The 13439-nt window shown below is 31.3% G+C and overlaps 1 pseudogene; it reads left to right on the top strand.

Annotated features, from left to right (window-relative positions):
* Positions 1 to 6767: 6767 nt before the first annotated feature.
* Positions 6768 to 8097, top strand: LOC145158418 (protein transport protein SEC23 E pseudogene; annotated as a pseudogene).
* Positions 8098 to 13439: the final 5342 nt, after the last annotated feature.

Genomic DNA, 13439 nt, shown 5'->3' with positions numbered 1-13439 from the left:
TAAATCTTTCTAAGGCCAAGAACTACAAACTACATCAAGATGTATTCATCTAACTTGGTTTCATGTTGTATATCCTCTATTGTATGCTAGTTAGGATGTATTCTTTGGAAAATTTGAAATGCATGTATAATTAGAGAAAACATAGATCCAAAGCATCTAGGGTTGCATGTGCACCATAGGAGTGTTATAGTGCTTAAAACCCAATAGTGATATTAGAGACTAGGATTGTTTTATATTATATTTGATGCTTGGTTATTTTTCAAAGCTGAAAAATCGATTTTCTGGCCTCTGACTGATGAACTTTTCGAGTCCACTGACTGACTTGACGAGTCCACTCACTAAAAGGGCAACTCGACGAGTCCAGTTCACTCGTCGAGTAGAGGCTTCTAGTTGCAAAATTTTGAGTTTTTGGCCAAATTTGGACTGAGATCATTACCACAAATTGCTTTGTATTCATAAAAATTGTATTTTCTGATTTGGTAATGAAGATCCTCATCAAATTAAAGGACAATTGACAAATTTTAAGATAATAAGATAATTATGTGTATTATTTGATATGAATTGCCTTGCTATATGAGTTAGATTAGATCAATAGTATATTATATGATAATGTTGTTAGTTAAAATTGATCTAATTTGTTCTTGAAGTGAGTTTTGTAACTTGTCCTCAAGTTATATGAAGAGTCTCATTTATGAACATTAAAACTCGAAACCAAAAGTTTTGAAGAGTTACAAAACTTGCCCTCAAATTTTGGAATTTGTAATGTCCCACTAATGAAACATTTAATTCCAAACCTTAGAATTTTAAAAATTTAAAATTCAACCCTTATACTATTATAATATTATAAGTTTAATAATATATATATATATATATATATATATATATATATATATATATATATGTATAAGACAAGCCAGTCTTACCGTTAGTAGGCCTCATTCACGAAGCCGGTCTATAAGGGGGGTATAAGGTTACTGCCTATAAAATGGTGGTTTAATGGGTGTCCACTCTCACCCACCGCTTCCTTGACTGGTGGAGGGTCGTTAGCCGAATGGGTAGGATAGGACATTAATTCTCGTTAAAAGTATAATGATAATTATAAAGTAACTAAATGTTTTATTAGATTCCCAATCTTAGTTACTTTAGGAAAAATGTGGAAATGGTGCTATTCCATGAAATCGCACTTTGCACCTTGTTAAGTCGTTAGTGGAGCGTGTGTGGTTAACCGACACACTAATCTGGGACTAACAGTGCGTGACAAAGGGTAACTTGATGTTAATCATAGATCAATGGAGCGTGTGTGGTTAACTGGCACATTGATTAGGTGATTTGTAACATTAAGAGTACCAAACACATTTGCATGGTTATTCACACCTTGTTTGTGATCCTCATCATCCCAGTCACAAACTTGAAAGGCACAATCGAGATTTAAACATGCCATTGAAAAGTTCAATGAATCTCAAAGAATCTAGGAATTTCAATTTATTTAAAACTTAATAATCAATTTCATTTTTCATGGTGGAAATTGGTAAATCGTCATTTACCTACCTTCAAATATTTTAAAATTGGATTACGGCATCCCTCTTCTGAATTCTAGAATAGTGTGTTGCGTCCTATCCTTAATATTCCATTTGGGTGTTATATTATGGATTCTCATCTAATCTAAACTTTGTTCTTTTTCTTTTCAGATGTCTACCCCAAACAATGCTTCAGACTGAGGTATGACATGGTACCATTTTTAATTGACGATGAATATATTCCTAGATTTTAACTCTTCTGCACAAGTCTTCTAATATAGAACTTGATGATTCACTGTGAGATACCACACAATGATAAAAGTTCGAAATTCTATGCCGATGGTTAGTCTATGTACCATAGGATATCACACCCACCGACCTATTCTTTCCCTTATCATTCTTCTTAAAAGTTTTATGATTCAGTGTCAAATACCAGACACTGATGATAACTTGAAAACTATGTGTCGATGGGTATATCATGTACCGTGATATATTACATTCACCTGCCCATTCTCGCCCTCTTTTATTATAATAAAAGAAGTTAATGATTCAGCATATAAAACCATATGCTGATGAGACTTCACAATTCTATGTAAATGATCTACTATTGTAACAACACAATAGTGTGATACACCTATCTTATCCTCTAACTTTATTTGATGTTTTTCTTTTTCGTTTTTTTTTTCAGGTTACTTACTGTCTCCTACAAAAAAAGGAGGCATTACCCATTGATGTTGTCAAAAAGGGGGGGATGTCTTGTTTTGCTACATAGATCATTCTTTGTATAGCAGACACTCTTGAAAGAAGGAGGTTGTTAATCTCAAGGGGAGCAAAACTTAGATGTTGTTTACCCGAGGGGGAGCAAAATCTAAGGGGGAGCAGACATCAACATTCTACTTCAGATGTAGTTATTCTTTCATTATTTCATTCTTTATTAGTTTAGTTTTGACATCATCAAATAGGGGGAGATTGTTGGGTCACTCAGTTGTATAGATTTGATGATGCAAAATATAGACTTAATAGTTATAGTTTATATGCTCACTGTAGATAGTCAGTCTTGTCTAAGTAAGTGTAAATAGTATAACTCCGGAACGATCAAGTATCCTCGAGAAGTCTCCGAAGAGATCAATAATACTCTATGAGACCCCAAAAGATGCTAGAAAATTATAGGTGTCCGCGGAACATGATGAAACGATCTGGAATAATCAAGAGAGCACTAGAGGAAGCTAGAATGACACGGAAGATTCTAGACCATCGTAGAATCCTCTAGGACACAAAAGAGTGGTATAGAACCTTAAGAATTTTTTATGTAGAATAAGATCTTGTAAGAATGATCTAGAATACTCGGGAATGTTCGGAACCTAGAAACTTCCGTTGAGGAGGTGTAAGGTTCCTATAAATAGGGTGAAGGGCTCATTTTCCCAAACCATCGAGAAGTTGCCTTGTAAAGAAGTTGAGTTATATAATAGAAGCTTTCTTTCGTACTTGAAGTGTCCCTTGTCGTGACTCTTGCTTCCTAAGTTCGTTAGTACATCTAGATCGTCGAAGTTAGTCTGACTTAGTCGGAGAAGCACTAAGTGGCACACGGGATTGACTAGTCTAAAAGAGTCATCTTGTGACATTCCACATTGCATTTTTTGTTGTAGACCTCTAAATTAACAACTAAAACCTAAAATGCACTTTATAAAGTAAAACTAAACCACATAGTTAATGTTTCAAATGCTTTGCATAAGTATCATCATTTAAAGGTCATGCCAAGGCTAAAGTGGGTCTGAGTTGTAGACTAATGAGTTTGACAAAGCTTACTAGTGACTTGGATATTGAGATTTTTATAACAAGTTACTATAACAATAAGCAAAAACCAATATGATAGTCATATAATAGACTAATAGCCAAAATAAGAAAATGTTCCCACATATATTGACGACTATTATATACCTAAGCTACCACAAAATCTCCCTTCTTTAAGCTGTTAGATACTATAACAATAAGCAAAAACCAATATCATAACCATATAATAGACTCAACCATAATAAGCAAAAGTTCCCAAATATCTTGATGACTACTATATACCTAAGCTACCACAAAATCTCCCTTCTTTAAGTTGTTAGATATTATCTCCATTAGCTCCTTAGGCTAGTGGAACCTGAAAGTTTATTAACAAATTATCACCCAAAAATATAAAACACAAAACTTATGAAAAGTTTATTAACAAATTATCACCCAAAAATATAAAATGCAAAACTTATGAAGATGAACAACCATATACAAACTAACCTCATATTACTCTTCAAAATGCAAGGGATATACGGGTGTACTGCATGGGTATTACCCGGTGGCAAGTCAGCACCTGAAGCAAATCGGCGGAGTCTGGTCGATCATTTCCCCGGAAAGAATGTTGTACGCTCATGCTTGCATCTTGTGCACTTGAAAAACAACAAAGGATTCCAGTTCATTCTCCCTTAAAACTAGACTTATGATGTGTAATCCATAGGATGGTCTTGTTTTTTTTATATTGATACATTCTTTAACCCAATTCTTATTATGCTCCTCCAGACTGATGCTATAGACTGCCAACCAAGTGTTGTCTTGCTGATCTAGTCTATACACTTTAAACGCAGTTTGGAACTTTTCCAAAGTTTTAACCAAATACAAACTTCCCCGACAATGAAAAATTGTGTTGTAATTTCACGATGCGCCTCATGCCTTAGTGGCAGATCAATTTCATATGCTTCGTTGTCCACCAGATCTAGACATATCAGGGTTCCTTGTTGCTGGACCTAATACGCATTGCAATTGCAGTGCAACCCACCTCGAAAATCTAACTGGGGTAAGTTGTATGGTTCATCAAATTGTTGGTGTACTACAACGCGGGGTCGACGCTCCATGGAACAATAAACGCTAAAATGAAATCTCTTAGAGAGCAATTCAAAGGTAACATGAACGATCTGGTATTGTTTCTTCGACATTTGTGGATTATACACTAGGGTAATCCCTCTTAAAAACCTACCAGCTATGTCCTTACGAAATGGTTCAAGATAATGGAGTTTACGATTGTATGGAGTTATTAGATAGAACACTTTATCAACATCAATCAGTTATAGTAACTTACAACATGCATATATTGAAACACACCAACACCAAAACCTTGAATCGGGGGCTTTGCATCGTGAGGAAGAAAGGGTACAAAATCAAACCTAGAAGTCGAATTTGTGATGCGTTTAATCTCCACTATAAGACCCCTAGGGTATTGTAATTCATTAGTGATTTCATTATCCCAAAACCTCTCGATATTCATTAGCAAAGAAGCCAGTTTTTTACCTCGTAGTTGAAATAAAATATTTCTGATAAGGTCGTTGTGTAGTTGCGGTAGCTCATCGCCGGCATTCTGCAGCCCTCCCGGATTCTTGGCCTCCAACGGATCGTTTTTATCGCTGTCAATCTCGTCTTCGCTGTCAATCTCGTCGCCGTGATCGGACATTTTGTAGGGTTTTGGATAGAACGAAAACAAAGGTTGTAAAGACGGAAAGTAAAATTATTTTGAATCTTTATGATGATAACCCTAGCCGTACGGACGTTATTTCTTTAATACATGCGAATATATAATATATGATAATTTAGAGGAATTTATAAAAATAGCACAAAAGCATTTTATAATAAATGACGTTAACAAAAGTATGTAGGCCTTTCATAAATTTTCTTAGTCGATTAGAAAACTAAGAAAATTGGTCTTTGAACTTGTAAAAAAATATAGGCCTATATTCCTTTTCTATTATTATTACAGTTACACTTCAATAAACATACAAATATTTTATGTTTTATTTTGTTATATTAATTTAGTTTATACTTTTCAAGTAAACCATGTATATTTCTAGAAAAAATTAGTAAGATATCAAACAAATTTAAACCCATGTGGTATGTGCATGTTATTATTAAAGATGTTACATTTTAGTACATAACCTAAAATTCATATTTAATCATTGTGTGTTCTTAGATATATCTTAGTAATAATATACCATAGTCTAATCATTTCCACTATTTTTACTATTCAATCCTTATATTATTATCATATAATTATTATTTTATTATTTTGAGCTAATCATTTCCGTCAACTTAGTTATTACTTAAATGTTTTATTCAAAAAAAAAGTACGGTTACTTTTGGTGACATGAGATTATTTTTTCCAAAATTATGTTATTCTTGAAAACAAAAATATGGAAAACAATACCACATAAACAAATTTCTTGAAAAATTGTTTCCGTAAATTTATTTACGAAATATGACTTTTATAAACATATAATTCCATAATCAAAGAAAAATGTTAAATCACATGGCGTTAAATTTTTGTTTACTTTTAACTTGCAAGAAAAGAAGTGTCTAGGATCCACCACCTTCTTTAACATTCTTATATATATATATATATATATATATATATATATATATATATATATATATATATATATAGAGAGAGAGAGAGAGAGAGAGAGAGAAAGAGAGAGAGAAAGAGAGTGTGTGTGTTAGGTTCAAATGTTTCTAGCAATGATTGTGTGCATGTATGCACCAATGAGAATTGAGGAAATAATAAATCATTAAATAAATTAAAAAGGGGTACAATGGTAATATATATATATATATATATATATATATATATATATATATATATATATATATATATATATAGAGAGAGAGAGAGAGAGAGATAGAGAAAGAGTTAGGTTCAAATGTTTCTAGCAATTATTGTGTGCATGTATGCACCAATGAGAATTAAGGAAATAATAAATCATTAAATAAATTAAAAAGAGGTATAATAGTAATTAGCATATCTAATTATGGTAAAAGAAATCATTCAATTAATCTCTCCTAAATTAGTTAAACCCTACAAAACCAACATCCCTAACCCTAAAGAGTACGAACAACTTCCTCCTATAATCGATGCCTCTGTTACTCTTTTCCACCAAAAAGGCTTCCAACTTCTTCAATCGTTGACCAAAAAAATCAAAGACTCTCTGTTCTTACTTTGGAGATTTTCAAAAGGACAACCCATCTTCATTCGTCTTATCCCCACGGTTATCAACAATTCATCAGTTTATATTCAATTTGCGACACTCTCAATTGATACAAGTATATTTGAATCTTGAATCTATTTTCTTTTAGCGTGATTGGGTTTGTTCATTGTTTTGGAGATTGAGATGACTTGGAATTGTGTTTTAGGTCTTCAACAACAGCCCAGATGAGACCGCATACTTCAGAATGGTTATGAATCGAGAAGATGTTGCGAATTCGGTTGTGATGATTCAATCTTCGTTAATCACTTACGCTTTCAATTGCGGAGCAGAACCAGCTCTCTTAGACGTCGCTTCTATCGCTCCAGACAGAATCCTTCTTTTAGATTCCTATTTTACAGTCGTTGTATTTCATGGATTTACGATTGCTCAATGGCGTAAAGTTGGGTATCAGAAGGAGCCTGAACACGAGGTACATGCTGTTTCTTTTCCTTGGATTTCCCCAAATTTGGACCCTATTTTGAGAGCTCAATCATGGAACATGTTAACTGGTTTGCAGGCATTTGCCTAGTTGTTAAGAGCTCCTATTAGTGATGTTGAGGCTATTGTAAAGGAACGATTTCCAGTACCTCGTTTAGTCATCTGTGATCAGCTTGGATCCCAGGTTAAATTCAGTTCTGTAAATACTTTGGCAATTTGCAGGAAATACTCCCAATTCCCATGGACAACCGGAGTAGCTGCTGTATTTGTTTTTATCAGTCTCACCCTTTCCATTTTCCTCTTACTCCAGCACCTATCTGCTTACGAGAACCCCGAGGTCTCTCTCTTTCTCTCTGTAATAATCTTTCTTTATCACACATAAACATACACATTAAAATGTAGAGAGTAAAACTATGGCACCGAAAGACAGATGATTTATTCCTTAAGAATATTATGCAACAAGTATATTATTCTGTTAGAATATTCAACAAAGAATGTTATATTCTGGTATAATAATCTACAAAAGAATGCTAAGATTTTCGCCAGCGAGTGCAGGTAAATCTAGGGTTTCAAATTTCATTATTCTCACAAATTAGATTTGTTTACATCACTAATTCCTACCATATTGTGTATATACTGATGGGGTTGATTTCATATGCCAACACAGTCAATTAATTTTGTTTGATTTCATATACCAACATAGTAAAGGTTTGATATCATATGCCAACATAGATTGGTGAAACCTACTCATCTTGTTCTAGAAAATTGTTTAAAAAGGTAATTAATTTGTTTGTGTATTATTTTGGTTCAATTTGTTATTTTGAATTCCAATTTCTATTGTCCCTCGTTATTGTGTATTTGGAATCTAAAATTATATTAGCGGTAAATACGATACTTTTGAATGTATTCTATGTATTATGTCAGAATATATTCTGCCTGAATAAAATCTATGTATTCTGTCAGAATATATTCAATGTATTCTCTCATATTCTATGTATTCTACCAGAATATATAAAGTGATAGTTAATTGCAAGTAACATGTTTTTAACCATTATTAGTTTTTGTTGTATTTGTGATAGGAATGGATGGAAGAATGAGTTGAAGACCTAATAGGAATAACTTGAAGAATGAATAAAGTTTTATCATATTGTTATTTTTTAAGAATTTTATTCATTTTGTTGATATTCTTTTAGAATATGTATAATTATATTGAAATGTATAAGACTTCTAGTCTGTAAGAATATGTATGAATTTGTATTTAAGTTCGGATGTATTAAAATATATTAGAATGTTGTTATTTTTCAACCTCGAATTCAAGAATTTTGTTATTCTTCAATAATATTCTAGTAGAATAAAATTTTGAAAGAGCATCATTCTAACAAAAAAAAAATTCTGACAGAATTAAATCGGTTATGTTTACAAATTACGTTAGAATTAAATTGAATTAATTAAAAAAATTCATATTTTTAAAATTAGGAGAATTAATTATCCCTAAAAATCCGAAAATTTCCTTTTGTAATTGTAATTAATAGTCCAAAATACTCTTTTGCTAAAATTTGTGTGATTATATGGTACATGCTATCCCATTGTAATATCATACACTCTCAAATCATGTCCATTGATTAATTCCATCCGTTGGTCCAGATCTGTGCATTCTAGCACACAATAGTTAGTAAAAACAAAATAACCTAAGCCTATATATATATATATATATATATATATATATATATATATATATATATATATATATATATATATATATATATATATTCAAATGAGAACATTTTTAAGATTGAGAACATTTTTAAGATTGAGAACATTTTTAGCCTATATATAGATATTATTTCATTATTATTAAAAATTAAGCATATCATTGTTTAATAAACGTATATCACACTCTTTGTCTCTCTCTTTCTCTCTCTTATTCTCTCTCTCTCTAGATATCTTTCTCATTAGGTCATTCTGGAGTCTGGACCACCCTAATGATCTTCAGACCACCGCCGGAACCACCGTAACGTCACCGGAATCGCCGCCCGACCGCCTATTAACTTCATACGAAATCGCTTGCTCTTCGTCTCCTTCTTCCTCAAACTGTCGATAACCACCTCCTCCTCCCCTCGTGTTCCTAAGTTGTCACTATATCTCATTAATCACGGTTTCAGATATTGTTTCATCGGTCATAAGATCTCATTTCCCGATCTTGTTTCACCGGCCATAAGATATGCTTTCCCGATCTTGAATTAGTGTACTCTGACCTCCGACAACAACTTACCGAGCAAGTGTTGGTATACAATGACGAGCCTCCATGTGGCAATACTATTCGAAAACGAAGAATAAACTGAGATTACGTTCACGATCAGAGACTGACAAAGGTAACTGCTAAGCAAACAGAATCAATCAGGTAACGGCTAAGCAAACAAAATCAATTTTATATAAAGATAACAGAAGGCTTCGTTGGAGGTCAGACAGCTCAAATTGAATGATGAAGCATATAACAAATACATCATGGAATGGAGGTGTGACCTAAGATCAAAATCAGCGGTTGGTACGTCGGAGGTGCGGAGGAAGTCATGAAGCTGTACAACACCACTGAGCTAAAGAAATTCGTGGAGTGTTTGATTTTCCAATTTCGTTATTTTCTTTTTTCCCAAAATTGTGTTGCTGCTGCGACAAGGATTTGTGTAGGAGGCTTCGTCGGAGATAAAGATTCGTGTGAGGAGGAATCCACTGGAGAGGAACAGGTCGCCGGAATATTAACTAAGTTAGATGCATGACTGACTGCGTGTGGTAACTGGTAAGGAGGTCAAACCACTATTAGGTCAAATATTTTATTTGGGCCGAAGTTAACAATTGAGGTAAGGTTTGGGCTAATTCTAATGGGTTGGATATTTGGATGGACCACCATTCTTTTTTCATTTTCGATCCATTATATCTAATTAATAAATAGATTTAATTAATTGTTGGACTTATTTAAATTTTAGAAAATAAATATGACAAATAAAATTATAGAGATTATTTTCGATCCGTTATATCTAATTAATAAATAGATTTAATTGTTGGACTTATTTAAATTTTAGAATAAAATAAGACAAATAAAATTATAGAGATTAAAGATAACATTAGTTCATAAGGATTCATTTTATAAATAGAAAACAATGTTGCTACAACATTTTGTATCTTTAAAAGAGATATCATATAATTTTTATATAAACACATAAAATCATATGTGATTAATACATATAATCACATTTGATTATATACACGATAACAACTGTTGAATCAAGAATGTGAAAACAAATCTTTTCTTAAATCATATGTGATTAATTACATACACTCACATTGATTAATTACATATAATCATACATGATTAAATACATTTAGTCGAAAACGCAAAAATGAATAGTGTCCATATAAATCATATGTGATTAAATACATTTAATCACATGTGAATATATATATCTAATCACATATGATTTATGCGGACATTATTCGTTTTTGCTTTCTCGATTCAATAGTTGTTCTCATTATTTAATCACAAGTGATTAGATTATATGTATTTAATCACATATAATCATATGTGATTAAATACATATAATCACATGTGATTATATGTATCCAATCACATACGTTTTTGTAGAGAAGATTCATTGTCACTTTCTTGATTCAAGAATTGTTCTTTGTCAAATTTAATCATATATGATTAAATACATGTATCTCTTCTTTTCTCTTCTTCCCCAGCTCGACAAAACTCATCATTTCTTTGTTGGAGCTAAGTGGAGTCCAACACATGTGACAGATCCCCTCAACCTTAGACATTAAAGTTAAATATAGTCTTTTTGGTACATCGATTTGAGCATTTTATCAAAAAAGGAAACAACAAAAAAGGAGTGCATGCATATTGACTCCAATAAATAAATAAATAAATAACTGAGATGTATTTTGAAAATAAAAAATTCATTATTAAATAGACTTCAAAGATTCAATTGGTATAAAACCAAATGTCACAACTATGGATATTAAAAAAAAATTCAAACTTACATTATATTTTACTTTTAATATCATTTAATGTTGGAATTACCCTTAGGCAATCATTTAAAGATAGAGGTCGACACATTATGCATGCATTTTACTATCATTTATTGAATATTATGAATTCTTTTATTATTATGACAATAGTCATTTTCAACAATAATAATAATAATAATAAAATATTATATTCTTAAATCCACAAACTATGATACTTTAACCATCAATTATTAATAAACCATTATATTCTGAATATATTTTTTAGATAAAAATAGTCTTTATATAGTCATTATCAAATATTTTTTGTATTAATGATCTTTTGGAGCAAATCTTACATACCAATGATCATTTTGAAGAAAACTTCGCACACAATTGATCCTTATGCCTAATTGCCAACTAACTTTGTTAAAATTTGTTGTTAACCAATATAAAATTACATTTTTACACTTATCCATGAATTTAGAAGATGTTTCTAAACTGCTTTGTTCTTTAACCATGACTTATATGTCTTGTTCTCTCAACACAAATTGAAATAGTAACCTCCCATTAAGCCACTATGCTATCATTTAAAACTAGGTGTGAGACCCGTGTAATACACGATGTTTTTTTTAAAAAAAAAAATAATATATTTTGTTAAGCATTACATGTTTAATAATTTACAAAACTGAATTTGGAAAGAATATCAATATTAGAAAATTATCGTGAGTTCAAAAGGGATTGACCGAAAATTCAGTTTTTCAATTAGGAAAGTTGATTTGAATTTAAATTGAATTTAATACATTAATTGACAAATTAAGTGAAAATTTATGGAGAAATTTAAGTTTCCTTATTTTCTTTCTTATATTTTTAGATTAGATTTTTTTATAATTTAATAACAAAGGCAAAAAAACAAAATTTGCCAAGTGGATTTAAATGAAATTGAAATTTTTTTAAAAAATGTCATATGACATGTTGAATTAGGTGATGACATGTGACAAAAAAACTTTCATTTATTAGATAGGATACTTATTTAAACTTTATAAACATTGGTTATAAGACTATCTTTGTATCTATAACAAAAACCAACCTAACATTTTATTTTTAAAAAATATATAACATCTTTCATTTAATATAAATAACATCTTTCATCCATATATGCAATTCAACCGTTTCAAATTTTATTGGTTTATTAGCAACCAAATTAATGTGATGTTCTATTAACTACTATCATTATATAATTACTAAACTTAATCTAATTTAACAATTAGAACATAAATATATAATAAATGTTGCTATTAATAAAAAAAACAATTAAAAAATATATTTAATAAATAAATTCATAAATTATAACATGATATAATTAGTAAATTTAAATTAATAAAATAATAAAAGGAACTGATTTTTCCAAGGCTGTTTTTAATCCAACCACAAGTTTTCATGGTAAATGGACAATTATGTCATTCATTTAAATTTAGAGATATTGAAGAGAGAGAAAAATATCATGTCTAATTATCAGCCCTTGCGATCCTTCTTCCTCATTCGACATCCTTCTTCCTCCTTCAATAAATGATCTTTGATTTTTTTTTCCTTTTTTCCTGTGTAAGTATATGATTCTATTAATTCCAAAGACAATCTTAACGATGTACGATCTATTTACAGCGTATGTGTTTGATTATGTCAATGTGTGTTTGTCTTAACAAGCCTCTAACAAATTCATTCTATCAACAAGTCCAAGATTCTTAACATTAATCTCTTTTTATTAGTATTTCTCTCTCTAGTAGAAGATTTATAAACAGTCCTTTAACAGGTACCCATTTTAATGCTGCTTCATTGACTTTTTTCCATGAAGATCTTGAAAAAAATCTCTACCATTGTTCCTCCTCAAGTTAGACACGTTTACTCTAAATCCCTCCCTACCCTCCATGATTATTATTTCATCGAACATCTTGACTACAATATTAGGGATCTTACTCATATCTCATAGGGAACTTACTTAGATCTCAGATTATGTTCTCTGTCCTTTGTTGTTTCTGAAACTGAGAACTTGTAGGTAAAATAACTTGACAAAAATTCTCGTTCACTTCGAATACTTGCGGGATAGACTCAGGTTCACCATCGAACTAGAATACAATTCACACTCATGTTCAACACACACTAAAATGAAACTGAACCAAGTTTTTTGAAATTCTAATCATTAATCCCAACCTAGCTGTCTCGCACCAGCACACATACTCGATAACAACCACAATCCGCAACCACCTCTGATTCCAAAAGCAAGGTCACAAGTCCCAGAAGCGTACCAGTTCCAAACCAACAAATTGGATTAATCATCAGAATCGAATAAATCTTAGTCTTCAACACGCACGATTTATCAACAAGCATATCAAACTCCGATTTCTTCAAATTAAAAAAAGATTGAACTTGATCGTTCACT

This window comes from Lactuca virosa, chromosome 2, assembly GCF_052849685.1.
Source record: "Lactuca virosa cultivar CGN04683 chromosome 2, Lactuca_virosa_CGN04683_v6, whole genome shotgun sequence".
Lineage (NCBI taxonomy): Eukaryota > Viridiplantae > Streptophyta > Magnoliopsida > Asterales > Asteraceae > Lactuca > Lactuca virosa.
Note: the sequence above shows the minus strand (reverse complement) of the source record. Positions and strands in the feature narration are given on the sequence as shown.